This window comes from Schistocerca americana, chromosome 3 (assembly GCF_021461395.2).
Source record: "Schistocerca americana isolate TAMUIC-IGC-003095 chromosome 3, iqSchAmer2.1, whole genome shotgun sequence".
Taxonomy (NCBI): Eukaryota; Metazoa; Arthropoda; class Insecta; order Orthoptera; family Acrididae; genus Schistocerca; species Schistocerca americana.
In genome coordinates, this window is record NC_060121.1 from 178,273,407 (window position 1) to 178,289,132 (window position 15,726).

Genomic DNA, 15,726 nt, shown 5'->3' on the forward strand with positions numbered 1-15,726 from the left:
GGAAGCGAGAACGCTACCGCACGACCACGAGATGCGGGCACAGCTGCTTCCGTGACCGGCCTTCCGTGTCGGAAGACAGGAGTGAATCGCATCGTTCAAGCATAAAGGCTGCCACCGGTACTATCGTTGATCTAAATTCCATCGGGTGGTATGGGATATGAACGGCTTCTGCAGGTAGTGGTGCCGGTGATGTCAACAGACCGTTTCTTGCTCTGAAGTTTGTGCAACGGTGGTGTCGGTGGCGTCCGACAAGGGCGCCGGTACAGGATCCATGCTGTGGTGCGAAGTTGCAGGGGCGACGAGAGCCGTCACTTTAGGAGACTGGATGGAACGTCGGTTGTGGTGCGGGCGTCACGTCAAAGGACGGCAGTTGCCTGCGACGCTGGATACATTATAATCGAACGTGCCATCCCTTGCCGCATCTGAACCAGTCCGTGGTAGGCCGTCGTAAATGACGACCGCTCGGCAGCTGCTTATCTGCAGCTAGGATAGCACACGACGATGGAGGTGTATGGTTGTCTAGCGGACGCCATTGAGAACCGGGTATGCTCGAAATTGTGCCCACCGTTAAGCCGTCGGCACACGGACCGTGTATCCGAACGTTGAGCGTTGAGTGCCGAGTTTCTGACGTCATAGCGCGGAATAGCACGTTCGGGAGTCTTTCAGAACGTTCAGGGCAATATCTAGCATGTCAGATATTCTGAGCGAACGTGTGAGCGTTGACCAATGAGATGGCACAACGCCACCTACGTCACATGCATGCCATCTCCCTTCAGCACAGAGTTGTGAGGCGTCATATTGGCATTCACTTCAAGCCTATACGTATATATGCCGTTTCTGAGCACCAGAAAATTGAGAATCACTCGAAAACCCTTTATTAACTGTGTGATTCGTTGCAATAAAATAATGAGACACATCTTATTCTTATTCTAACTTGCGTGTTATGAGAGTATGCCATTTGAAGGCAACGATACACTGAGGATCCACCAAAAACGCACTGTTCTTGGTACAGTTCGTTATAATTAAATTTCAATTAGTAACATAGCTGCGATTAAAGATTTTAGCAAGTATCAGTATTGTCGGATTGAGGGAATGAGAAATGTTGTTGGTTTAGTGTAGTGAGTAGCGTTACCGATTCTTGTATGAAATGACGGCGGTTCGCGTCTCGACATGTCTAAACTTTTTTTTTTTTCCTAACATTCGCGTAATGGGTTCAAAACGGCTCTGAGCACTATGGGACTTAATATCTGAGGTCATTAGTTCCCTAGAACTTAGAACTACTTAAACCTAACTAACCTAAGGACATCACGCACATCCATGCCCGAGGCAGGATTCGAACCTGAACCGTAGCGGTCGTGCGGTTCCAGACTGAAGCGCCTAGAACCGCTCGGCCATACTGGCCGGCTTGCGTAATGGGTTCTGATGCTTTATTATTAGTTTAATATAAGTACATAATATAGTATTTGATGTTATGTAAATATAAGTTCATCTTTTTGCGAGGAGTGAGTTTGTTCGATTGGTTTAATCTACAGGACAGCTTGCGCTACTTCTATAATTCTTTTATGTTTCGAAATTCACACGTTGCAAAGATTCTGCTACTGGGTGGGAACAGTGATCAAGTAAGAACGACCATGCGTTTTTACTAAAATGTGGGAATGATGAAATAATGCTTATCTTCTGTGGAGAACTATGGCAAATTTGTATCGCACTGTTTGTAGTAGAACTTTTGTAAGCCTGTGTCCTTACTTACTGGACATGTACTTTCCTTTTCGTCTTAAAACATGTACATGGATATTGAAGGTTTTATTTGCGTATATTACATATAACGTTACTCGCGTATGGGCAATGGAGGAAATGTTCGTTTTAATAGAGTTAACGTGGGAATTTTACGCGCACCCGTTTAGTAAACAGTGTGATTTACGAGCTAGAAACATCGCGTAACAGCCGCTGGAGTACGTTGTGATCGCGTATACCACGTTGGGTCCCACGTACCGTATGCACAAGTCGCATCGTTCTTGAGCGTTCAGCAGCACGTTGAACTCAGCACGCTCAGCGTTGACGTTCGACAACACGGTCTGTGTGACGACGGCTTTAGGCTACACGGCCGTGAACGGTGTCATAAGGACGGAAGGCGCCCATGATATTGGTTGCTGGCAGCTGGAACGGCAGTTCAATACACAAATTGTTGGCATGCCTTATTCTACGTGATCGACTGTCACAGGCCCGACGTTACTGTCGGCGTGACAGAAACGAAGCTCCTGCTAGCTGTTCCGATGGATCTTATCGCTAGTCGCGTCATCGGTGATTTTAACACACACTGCACTGCTCAGTATTGATAAGTGGGTGCCCACTATGCCGTTTGGCGGAATTTTGGCTGTATCACGTGGAAAGCGCCCCACCTCGAGCGCCTTTGGTCTTGTGTAGGCCTACTCACTGCTGCAGAACTTTAAGCGGAGTGTTGATTTACGGATTCTGTTCGCCATTGCTCTGGAGTACGAGACGGCGAGCACGTAACGGCCGCAGAAAGTAAACGAAACTAGCACGCGCGCTCCGCAGGCAGAAATACGGGACGACAGCACCTCGCGGCTGCTAAAGCCAGACACTGTATTAGTCCACCGGTGCTCACATTTGGTACATTCGTGACTGTGTCGTAGCGTATGATGCGCTTAGCTTACAGATTAGATGCGGTGAAAAATATTCTGTTCTCTATTAACTGGTTGGCATTTGTAGACATAGAGAAAGCTTTTGACAATGTTGACTGGAATACTCTCTATCAAATTCTAAAGGTGGCAGGGGTAAAATACAGGGAGCGAAAGGCTATTTACAATTTGTACAAAAACCAGATGGCAGTTGTAAGAGTCGAGGGACATGAAAGGGAAGCAGTGGTTGGGAAGGGAGTAAGACAGGGTTGTAGCCTCTCCCCGATGTTATTCAATCTGTATATTGAGCAAGCAGTAAAGGAAACAAAAGAAAAATTCGGAGTAGGTATTAAAATCCATGGAGAAGAAATAAAAACTTTGAGGTTCGCCGATGACATTGTAATTCTGTCAGAGACAGCAGAAGACTTGGAAGAGCAGTTGAATGAAATGGACATTGTCTTGAAAGGAGGATATAAGATGAACATCAACAAAAGCAAAACGAGGATAATGGAATGTAGTCGAATTAAGTCGGGTGATGCTGAGGGTTCAAATGGCTCTGAGCACTATGGGACTTAACATCTATGGTCATCAGTCCCCTAGAACTTAGAACTACTTAAACCTAACTAACCTAAGGACAGCACACAACACCCAGCCATCACGAGGCAGAGAAAATCCCTGACCCCGCCGGGAATCGAACCCGGGAACCCGGGCGTGGGAAGCGAGAACGCTACCGCACGACCACGAGATGCGGGCGATGCTGAGGGAATTAGTTTAGGGAATGAGACACTTAAAGTAGTAAAGGAGTTTTGCTATTTGGGGAGCAAAATAACTGATGATGGTCGAAGTAGAGAGGATATAAAATGTAGACTGGCTATGGCAAGGAAAGCGTTTCTGAAGAAGAGAAATTTGTTTACATCGAGTATAGATTTAAGTGTCAGGAAGTCATTTCTGAAAGTATTTGTATGGAGTGTAGCCATGTGTGGAAGTGAAACATGGACGATAAATAGTTTGGTCAAGAAGAGAATAGAAGCTTTTGAAATGTGGTGCTACAGAAGAATGCTGAAGATTAGATGGGTAGATCACATAACTAATGAGGAAGTATTGAATAGGATTGGGGAGAAGAGAAGTTTGTGGCACAACTTGACCAGAAGAAGGGATCGGTTGGTAGGACATGTTCTGAGGCATCAAGGGTTCACCAATTTAGTATTGCAGGGCAGCGTAGAGGGTAAAAATCGTAGAGGGAGACCAAGAGATGAATACACTAAGCAGATTCAGAACGATGTAGGTTGCAGTAGGTACTGGGAGATGAAGACGCTTGCACAGGATAGAGTAGCATGGAGAGCTGCATCAAACCAGTCTCAGGACTGAAGGCAACAACAACAACAACAACAACAACATTAACTGGTTAATTATCAGACGGCTTCTGACGCGAAATAATGCTAGTCTCGTGTCACTGGGATGTAAAGATGCCTTTAGCCATCATAGCCTGGGTTCGAAGCCATTTTGAAATTTTCACTATTTCAAGAAATTTCTTAGATCTAGAAGTACCATTACAGAGTGCGCCATCATTACTACTGAGTGCCATCATAGCTATTAACTGCCATCAATGTGATTAACTTCTTAATTTTGCTGCTGCTACACGCCTTCTTGAAGGAAGCATTTAATCCTTCTTGGTCCTTTTTAGAAGCAGTTGCTCAAATACAGGTAAATATTTAGTTAGAGCAAATGATTGCGGCGTTCTTTGGCAGCTGGACCGTACCAATTAGTTATTAGTTCCTTCCATCTCTAGGGAATACTTTTCAAGTCAATGTCGGGCCTCATCAGTTATTCGTGAATTACACTGAAGCCGGCCGCGGTGGTCTCGCGGCTCTAGGCGCGCAGTCCGGAACCGTGCGACTGCTACGGTCGCAGATTCGAATCCTGCCTCGGGCATGGATGTGTGTGATGTCCTTAGGTTAGTTAGGTTTAAGTAGTTCTAAGTTCTAGGGGACTGATGACCACAGCAGTTGAGTCCCATAGTGCTCAGAGCCATTTGAACCAATTACACTGAAACTAAGTCAACTGATAAAGACGTTACCTCATAACAGAAATTGCGTTGCATTATTTCATTTACTTGAGCTTAGCAACGACCCTTTTAAATTGCTCAAACTGGTGCTAAACGCCACTTTCAAAGCCAGAGGGTGTTAGTGTCTTCCGTTAAATGTCGCCATCATTCTCTCCAGATGACTTGGTCGACATCTAACTCTGTGTAACGCCAGTTTCAGTAAACTTGTGTAGCGAAGATAGTTTACTACTGCTGCGTCTCACCGGGAGATACGCAGTTGACTTATTGTGCTGCTTGACTATACTGCAGTAGTAACATCATGTGCAAGCAATGCATACGAACTGCAGAACTGAATAGTGCCGTGTCTTCCATTTCTGTGTATTCCTAACCGAAACTGGTTCTGCGTCGTTTCAGGTCCCACGTACCACAACGTCATACGACACCAACAGTGTGCTCGAACTGCCGAATTCATTGCTCGTTTTACTTGATTTTGTAGTCAGTGAAATAAAAGTCTCATGACCGCGCAAAATAAGGGGTTTGATTTCGTTCCTCCTTTCCTTCTGGGAGATAAGTGCACCTTCTAACTAGCGTAATGCAGCGGAATGCGGCCAATAATCGCTTCATACACCACTATTTAATGTGGTTAAGAAGGTAGCTTTTAACATTATCGAAAGTGAAGGAATTTAGTTTAATCTTAAGGCATCTTAAGCAGTAACGTTCACAAATTTACCGAATAAGAAAAGCTTATTGTCTAGAAAACGGTATAAAAACAAGTTCGACATTTTCTGGGCCAGGTCGGTCTTTTCGTCTGAAAGCACTGCATTATTCGAAGATCTTTCAGTAAGTAATGCCCTACTTTTTTTATGGCAGATGGCAGAGCCGTAGTACAGTGTCATAATGGCGTATACATATGGCTCACGTTAGAAGCAGCGAGCTGTTATTGAATTCTTGTGCGCAGAAAAAGAAACCGTGGTGAACATCCATAAACGTTTTTGTGCAGTGTATGACGATGCTGCAGTTGACAGGAGTACAGTTGGGCGATGGGTAAAGAAAGTTACAGCCTCAGGAAATGCAGAAACAGCGTTCCGTGATCAGCCACGTTCGGGACGTTCTATCACAGCCATTGCTCCAGATATGCTGAATCGTGCGTATGCCATTATTCGTGCCGACCGGCGCATCACAACTCGACAGCTGGCTCTACAGTTGTCGGTCAGCACTGGAAGTGCGTCTGCAATGATCGACACTATGGGATATTCAAATAGGTGCCCACGATGCTTTCCACGACTGCTCACAGTGGGCCACAAGATTCAAATAAAGGCCATTTCATCTGAATTGTTGGAGCGTTTTGAGACCGACGGAGAGGCCTTTCTGTCACGGATCGTGACGGCGGACGAAAGCTGGGTGCACCACTCAGCACCGGAAACAAAAAGGCAGTCCATGGAGTGACATCATCCTCATTCACGACAAAAGAAGAAATTCAAGACAACCCCCCTCTGCCGGAAAAGTTATGGTGACAGTCTTTTGAGATTGTGGTGGTGTCATTCTCGTGGATGTGATGCCAAGAGGGTCAACTATCAATTCAGAGGCATACGTGAAGACTCTGAATAAACTCAAGAACCATTTCCGACGTGTTCCATCGGACAAGAAATCAGCAGAAATCTTGCTCCAACACGATAATGCACGCCCACACATAAAACTGAGAATCCGGGAACACATCGCCAAATTGGGTTAGACATCATTGCCTCGTTCACCCTACAGTTCCGTCCTGGCACCCTCGGTCTTCCATCTCTTTGGACCGCTTAAAGACTGTCTAATAGAGATACACTTTGAAGATGGCGAAAGTGTCAGTCATGCAGTGAAAACATGGATTCGGGTACAGGACAAGAGCTTTCACCAGCAGGGAGTACATGCCCTTCCACAACGTTGGCATACGCCCATAGAACGTGATGGAGACAAGATAGAGAAATTAAACATGGACAAGACATGTTGATGTATACTGTCACCAAATTCTGACTCTTAACGATAAATATGTTCTGAGGAGATAAATGTGTAGCATTACTTATTGAAAGACCCTCGTAGTTTGTCTCAGAGGTGTCGTACGTTGTGTTCCTGTAGCAGTGTAAATCATTGGTTGAAACCGAGTTTAACATCCAAGGGTAAGATACTGCAGAAATACAAAGCGATTACAACAGACTGAGGTGTATTTTAATAGGGAAACCAGGGGATACTGTTTATCCTTTCCATCCTACAAAGAGCATTGGAAGCCATATACACAAATGTTTACAATACAATGAGTATTTTTGAACCTTGTAGTCGACGTTGTATTATGAAACTAACAATTCTTTGTTTACAACGAATTAAAATCTGCAGAAGCGGCAGGACGCGAACCCGATAACAAGTGCCAGAATATTCATTCTGGAAACATCCCCCAGGCTGTGGCTAAGCCATGTCTCCGCAGTATCCTTTCTTTCAGGAGTGCTAGTTCTGCAAGGTTTGCAGGAGAGCTTCTGTAAAGTCTGGAAGGTAGGAGACGAGATACTGGCAGAAGTAAAGCTGTGAGTACCGGCCGTGAATCGTGCTTCGGTAGCTCAGATGCTAGAGCACTTGCCCGCGAAAGGCAAAGGTCCCGAGTTCGAGTCTCGGTCGGGCACACAGTTTTAATCTGCCAGGAAGTTTCATATCAGCGCACACTCCGCTGCAGAGTGAAAATCTCATTCTGGAAACATCCCCCAGGCTGTGGCTAAGCCATGTCTCCGCTGTATCCTTTCTTTCAGGAGTGCTAGTTCTGCAAGGCTGGCAGGAGAGCTTCTGTAAAGTTTGGAAGGTAGGAGACGAGATACTGGCAGAAGTAAAGCTGTGAGTACCGTCCGTGAGTCGTGCTTCGGTAGCTCAGATGGTAGAGCACGTACCCGCGAAAGGCAAAGGTCCCGAGTTCGAGTCTCGGTCGGGCACACAGTTTTAATCTGCCAGGAAGTTTCCGATAACAAGTGATTACAATCTCACCGCATTACCTACTAACTGTCCTACGACTTGTATGAAGCGCTGTTACGGCCTTCTGTGGTGCAATATGTGAGGTAACACAGTTGACTAAAATACAACAGCCGGAGTAATATGATCTATCTCAGAGTGAATATAAAAATTGACTTTAATCTCTGCAAACTGTATTGTTATTATTACTACATGTGACGTTTGCAGACAAAATAAATTTACACAGTACTCTATACAGTACTTATACAGTACTCACAAGGAACTAATTTATCAAATATTTTCAAAGCATGTAATTGGGAATGAATTTGTCTTCTGAAGCGAAGGAAGTGCTCTCCACCTTGCTTGCTCCTCCCTTGTCATCAGGTTCTTACTTGCGAAATGTCACAGGTCAAGGGATTTGATAAAGGTCGCATTCCTGCGCTTTATGAAGATGGATACTGTATTAGCGCCATTTTCCGTGCCGTACGATACAGCAGATCTGCGATATCTCTCTGTGTGTCTCTGTGTGAAGAGACGTCGCCCTGGACGTCGACGGACAGCCACGGAGGACCAAGAGAAGAGTATGCTCCACTGCAGTGATGATGACGCTTTCAGGACTAGCACAGAAATTAGGGATATCTTCCAGCTAAGTGTGAGCAGGTCAACCATTCGTCTTCGTCTCAACGGAAATGGAATGTACTGACGAAAATTGGTGGTTAAGGAAATGTTGAATGGGCAACATAAGGCTGCCAGATTAAACTCCACCCTGGCTTACAGGAGGGAACCGCTTTCGTACTGAGAGTAAGTTATATTTACATACCAGAAGGCGTTTTATACTGCACCAAATACATCAGTCCCTGTATGTCGACCAAATAGAGCGGAATTCGACAAGAAATATGTCCATCAGAGGCAAAGATGTGGGCGAACTACTGTCACAGTTTGATCTGGACCCGATTACTAGTCATTACTACTGCGATGTACTGGAAAAGATATTGCTTCCTTCTGTTGATAAGAGATTTTTTGGAGGCTGAATAATCATCCAACACAACCGTTCTCCTGCCCATAGAGCGAAATGTGTAAAACACTGGTTTCATTTGAACGGAGAGTCGAGCTGTTGGACTGGTCTCCCAGAGGTGCTGTCCTCAGTCCCATAGAGCACCTGTGGGCGTAGGTGGAGAAAATTATGAGGTGCAGAAGACCAGCACCGATAACCAAGCCAGCACCGTCCGAAGCAGTTCGTTAAGCGTGGGAAGAGTTGACACAGAATAACAGATTCATCTGGAAAGTTATTGCCTCTGTTCCCCGGCGGCTTAGTGCAGTTGTAGACGAGAGTGGAAACTGGACACGCAACTGAAATACTGTTAGGGAGAAAATTTTGTTTATGACAAATGAACGTTTTGTTTTCCTTCGAGGAACTGGAAAATCACACTGTGCATAAAAACTAGGCTGCCTGTTTATTATTCCACTCTTTTGACAGACTTTTGATTTTCATTTATTTTACGACCATTGATAAAATAGACTGAGAAAAACAAGGGACTTTTTTTTACCACTTGACGCACTACATCAGTGTCGATAAAGGCATCAAAGAGAAAGTATTTCGTTTAAGTCGAGAAAAAGCATCATATTAATTTGCGTTCTCTTTATTTACATAAAAGCAGGACGCCCATACCGACGAAAGCACAGGGGAGATATTTTTTTAACGTCAGGCAGAAATCACACACAGAAAAAAAGATAAAGAGGCACATTACCGACGATGTAGACGTAAGGCCGTCCACTACGTCTTATGAAAACATAAAAATTATGAATACTTAATAATTCTCGTTGTCCTCCTAAACTAATTACTCTCACCATGAATAATATTTCATGGAAGTGACAGGATTCAAAATGGTTCAAATGGCTCTGAGCACTATGGGAACTTAACATCTGAGGTCATCAGTCCCCTAGAACTTAGAACTACCTAAACCTAACTAACCTAAGGAACCTGCGACCGTAACTGTCGCGCGGTTCCAGACTGAAGCGCCTAGAGCCGCTCGGCCACAGTGGCCGGCTAGTGACAGGATTCGAATCCATTACCCGCACATTAAAAACTGACAGCCTTAACCACTATGGCATTCCAAAAATCGCGTACGTTACATTTACGGAATGGTATGATATGGTCTGTGATGTCACAACTTTTCCATGAAAAAGAAATGATATAGCTAGTGAAAGCGGTACAGTGCGTTATCGACGGAAATGCAGTCAGTCCATCTGACTTTGAACTCCATGAACGGAGCTATGAAGAATATAAGCTAATTGAAAGTCATACAATAATTATTCTGCTAGATTATATCAAATCTGCTTGTTTTGGAGATGCTATGTGTGGGACAGTGTGAGAACTTTATAGCTGCTAACACAAGTGTCATAGAATTTCGACAGAGTGACGGCGAAGTTATTCATGTGGCAATTGATCGTACCGAAAGTGACTTGAGAATCATTGAAGCATACATTCTATCACCATGGTTGCAGGGTATCAGAAAATGCAGGTGAATTATACACTTATCATGTCTACCTTATGAGGAAAGTTTAATGGAATGAAAGAAAACTGTTTGTGTCCACTCACAATTGTGAAATGATTCAAATATATCACACAGTAACCAAAATTTATACTTACAAGGTAAATGTATCTCGTCTAATGCATATACAAAAAGATAGATATGAAAAAGCGTGCAGTTCTGCTATTCAATACGTTTTTCAACTACAGGTTGGTTGGTTGGTTTGGGGAAGGAGACCAGACAGCGTGGTCATCGGTCTCATCGGATTAGGGAAGGATTGGGAAGGAAGTCGGCCGTGCCCATTCAGAGGAACCATCCCGGCATTTGCCTGGAGTGATTTAGGGAAATCACGGAAAACCTAAATCAGGATGGCCGGACGCGGGATTGAACCGTCGTCCTCCCGAATGCGGGTCCAGTGTCTAACCACTGCGCCACCCCGCTCGGTTCAACTACAGATTTACCTCAGTACGTTTACTGTTTATGTAAAGTTTCTCTAAGTTGATGATTCCTTACATGACAAACAAGACACAAACTGCTGTCAGTGATGGTCCCTTGCAGACTCTTCTGAGCCTTTCTTCTGAAGTAACTCAGTATTTTTAAAATAAACACTTCTCCTCACCTCTACAATGTATTGAATGGAAGTTATGAGATGTCTCATGAAGCACAGCTTGACTTATGATTTGGTCACTGAATTCCGTTCTGGCCGTTTGCAGATCGAATAAAGAAAAGGAGAAAAAGACTTACAAACCGCACTGTTTCTCCAGCGAGACCCAAGCTGACATGTGCATCAACAAGCGCAATGTAAACAGAGCGTTTTTCGTTATTTCCATGTGTCCTAGATTACACAGAACAGGACATGGTAGAGGAATGGTAGCTTAGGTACCCCACGACGTTTTCAAACAATGAATTTTCCTTATTCAGTGTCACATCTTAAATTGAAGCCATTCAAAATATTTAATCAGCATGATAAGAAAGTACAGTATTAGACACAAAACCTGGCCGCCAGCTGGCCACTGCAGAGATGACATCGAGCCTTTCACTTAAGGTGGAAAATATCCCTGGCCATAAGTGCGCTCTGCAACACTGTAAGATGCTGAAGTGTGTGGAGGAATTTCTGTCCCTCTTCTCGAGCTGTTACATAAGCGTGTCTGCTCGTGGGACAGTGGTAATTTTCGCGGTGTGTGAACATAAAGTCATGTGTTCGAGTCCATTCCATTCACAAGTTTCTTTAAATAGCACAGTGGACATCTACTAAAGTTATTTGTCTGATGGAATCTCAAACATAATAGGTTTCATTTTCTAATCAACCTGTAGTAGCTAAAATTTCCAGAAACGTCTTCCGCCACACAGCTCATGGCTGCGTCAAGACCAATATAGTTTATGCTTGAGTTTTCCCACTCTAGCTACCGAATACCGCTACCGGCCATATACCGACTGTCGCCAACGTTAGACGACTGCGACCAGGTGAGCGTGTCGTGGCGCAATGATGTGTATTTATCAATGGTCATTTTCTTATTTGAAGTTCTCGTATTTATGTTTCAGGTACGATTAAGATTTTGCATGCCAGAAACTTACAACGATGTTCAAGTGTGATAAAATATACTCGCAAGTGGAAAAAGATCTCACATTTGTGGCGTATTATTCGCTTTCGATTTAGCAAGGGGGTGAGTGCAACAGAAAGGGCTCTGAACCATTGTATTGTGTATAGGGCGAGTCCTTTTTGGCAAAACATGTAAGAAAAATATTTTTTTGCTTCAAGGAAGATCGTTCTGGCATGGAAGATATTGCACAGTCAAGAAGCCTAGAAACAGACATATGTGACGAAGAGCGACCACTCAAGCATCGTGTGACATTTACAAGGGATAAGAAAAATAAAGTGAACAGCTTTACTTACTTATGCAACGGCCTTGCCGTAGTGGATTCACCGGTTCCTGTAAGATCACTGAAGTTAAGCGATGTCGGGCGTGGTCGGCACTTGGATGGGTGACCATCCAGGCCGCCATGCGCTGTTGCTATTTTTCGGGGTGCACTCAGCCTCGTGATGCCAATTGAGGAGCTACTCGACCGAACAGTAGCGACTTCGTTCAAGAATCCCATCATAACGACCGGGAGAGCGGTGTGCTGACCCCATGCCCCACCTATCCGCATCCTCCTCGGAGGATGACACGGCGGTCGGATGATCCCAATGGGCCACTTGTGGCCTGTAGACGGAGTGGTTTACTTACTTGGGAATGGTTAATTAATAAGGGGTTGGACCCCCGCTTTCCCGTAATCAGCTGCGATTCTTCTTGGAATACTGACATATAATGATTGTGTAGACTAAAGTGGAATATTATGCCACTCTTCGATCAGAACCTCTTCTAACTCGTGTAGTGACGAGGGAGGTGGAAATCTGCCTCGGAGCCTGTGCTCCAATACCGCCCACAAGGCTTCGATAAAGTCCGTAGACTGTGCTGGCCAGGGAAGACGCTGTAGTCCAGTTGCGTGTTCCTCATACCACGATTGTACTCCCCTGACTGTGTGAATGGGTGCATTATCGACCTGAAATATGGCATCATTGTTGGGGAACAACATTTGAGTCATGGGGTGCACCTGATTACCTAAAATGTTCCCATAATCGTCGGCTGTAACACGGGCTTTGAGAGTAATGACGGGGCCGGCAGAATTCCATGATATGGCTTCCCACACCATCACGCTTCCACCTCCAAGCTTAACCACTGGAATCAAGCAATCAGGATTGTACGCTTCTTTTGGCGTTCTACAGACGTAAAACAGACCCGATTTTGGAAATAACGAAAATGTTGATTCGTCAGACCAAATGCCGTGTTTCCACTGATCAGCAGTCCAGGATTTATGCTCCTGACAGCATGTTTTAAGCTTCTTTGCGTTGGTTGTCGTCGCTAATGGTTTCGGTATAGCAGCTTGTCTATGAATATTCGCTTTATGGAGTTCTCGGTGGACAGTGTCGATAGATACAGGGTCTCGAAGATGGCTATTGAGGTCTGCAGTCACTTTAGCCGCCGTGGTTTTGTGTTGTTTTGACACTATGCTTGTTAGCGTACGACGATCCTTGTCATTTAGTTTTGATTTACGCCCACTATTACGTTTGCACGATGATGTCTTTCCATGTTTCGTATAGACTGTCATGACTGTTGAAACAGTTACTCTTGGAACATTCAATAAGTTGGATGTCTTGGTTATTGATGCTCCTGCTAATAGGGCGCCCACAACCTGCCCTCTTTGGAAGTATGTTAGGTCTTTCATTGCACGTCGACCTCGGCCTCCGAACGCAAATATGAAGTGTCCACTACTGGTAAACAATCTGCACTGACGCCTAGTCCGTACTGAACACACACAGTCCAGCGCGACACGTGCCTTACCTGCGTTGTTGACCGTCAAACACAACCATACCATTACTACCACTGTTCACATTATTTTGCCTATCCCCTGTATATTCATAGGCAAGGTTCAGACGTTGGGAGCAGTAGTTCTGCATGCTCTATTTTTAAAACAACAAAAATCCTAGGGGTGACTATTAATGCATTTTTGCTTGGTCGCTATCAGTCGGCTCATGGAAATTCTAATGCAGTATTGTTACTGGTGGCAATTTATGACGTCTTTATATTAACTTCTGAAGAAGAATTAATGACTGAGTCCTAACAAAAGATACATATTCTAGAAAAGGCAGGTGTAAACGTAATATTTTGCCTCTGATGGCTCAAAAAGGGCGTTGTGCTTTACGAAAACATTTCCAGGGGAGAGTATACAGCAGCTGGTATGTTCTTCGAACGACTAAGACATGTATCGGTGGCAGTATGAGAAAAACGACCTACCAAGCTTTATGGTCTATTGATACTACACGATAACGAACTCTGCCGATTTCAATAACAAAACTATTCAGGAGCATGAAAAGTCATACTTATGTCCTCAAGTGTTTGCCTCTCAAGCTCCTTATCGAAGAACATTCAAGAAAAATCCTCTCTGCACAAAAATTCACTTCAAACTTGGTTTGAGCTCATCTTAAACTCCACTATAACTCCACAGGCGTTGAATCGGTAAGCTACCTAAGCGTTGTTAGGCAGTTTTAGACAATACAAGAGACTATACTGTTGGTAATTAATTTCCTATTGATATTTACTGTTGTGTTCAATAAAATAATGGTCAGTGCTATAAATTATAAATGAAATTCAGATTAACAAAAAATGATACAAATGGCTCTGAGCACTAGGGGACTTAACTTCTGAGGTCATCAGTCCCCTAGAACTTAGAACTACTTAAACCTAACTAACCTAAGGACATCACACACATCCATGCCCGAGGCAGGATTCGAACCTGCGACCGTAGCTGGACTCAAACCCATAAACTGATAACTTTATTTCACACCTTATATAAAAATCATTCAGACTATCTAATGGAAATGATAAGAATATGTGAAGTGAAGTTTGTAGGCTAATTCTGTGTCATCCTGGGAGTAACTCATCGGTCACAGGGTCGCCAAACATATCCTGCGTTGTTGCAAAGCTACAGTTATACTTCTCGCAGGAAGAACATCAGCTTTGAGCGGTCTATGACAGACTACAGTCCGTTTCTTTGAATATTTCGGCCGTCAGGCGCCATGTCTCAAAGTATATGTTAAGGACTCATATTTGCGTTTCTGCAACTGGGTTTAGGATGTACAGTGTGGTCAGTAATTAATATTGAGATAGCTCGACTGCAAAGTAAACAACACGAATCATTAACAGTCACAATTAGTTGTGTTTCTGTCTTAAGCGTACTGAAACTGAAAAGATCATTGCCACACGTGTTTCACATTTTTAGAACATCTCCAGTAGTTATAGTGTAAATGTTATGCGCAGGTAAAACACCTTTTTTATAACAATAGACTTGGAAAATATGTTTCTTTATATCGATGTTAGTGGCACTGTTCATGAAACTCCGTCACAAATGAAGAGGCAACAACACAGCATCGACTGCAAAACGTAACATCCACAGGGAGACTTCGAAAGCTGTGAGTACCATGAAGTTCCAAATCAAGACAGGATTCTATGGAGTAAGCCATAAGAAATGACAGAAAATGCAGACTCAAAATTCCGTTGAAAATTAAACTAGGGACTGTTGCAGAGAAACTTCGATTCCAACTTTTGCTAACGCGAAAGGAGAAGCAGTTATCAGAAAGCGGAACAAGGAACACAAAATACTGACAGTAATGCCTAGAATAAGTCGTCCTTGAGTAAAACTGTCATTCTGTTCATAAATACTAAAACGAAGAGATGTATCACCTATTCGTTATGATTAAAATGTATTGACTGCTGTTGTTTTGTGAATAAAGCATTTCAACGTGTAGTATGCTTAAGACAGAGAGAACCCGGAATAACAAAAGGTTCACCATGCTGAGCGTGGTGCTGCGATTTTGTGCCTCGCTTCCACGGAGTGTTATTAATTTAGCCCTTAACATTTTAATAATAACTGTGTCTCTAGGCTACAACACTAATCATTTGAGCGTTATTGATTTCTATTGCGATGGCACAGACGGCCAGACGATTCT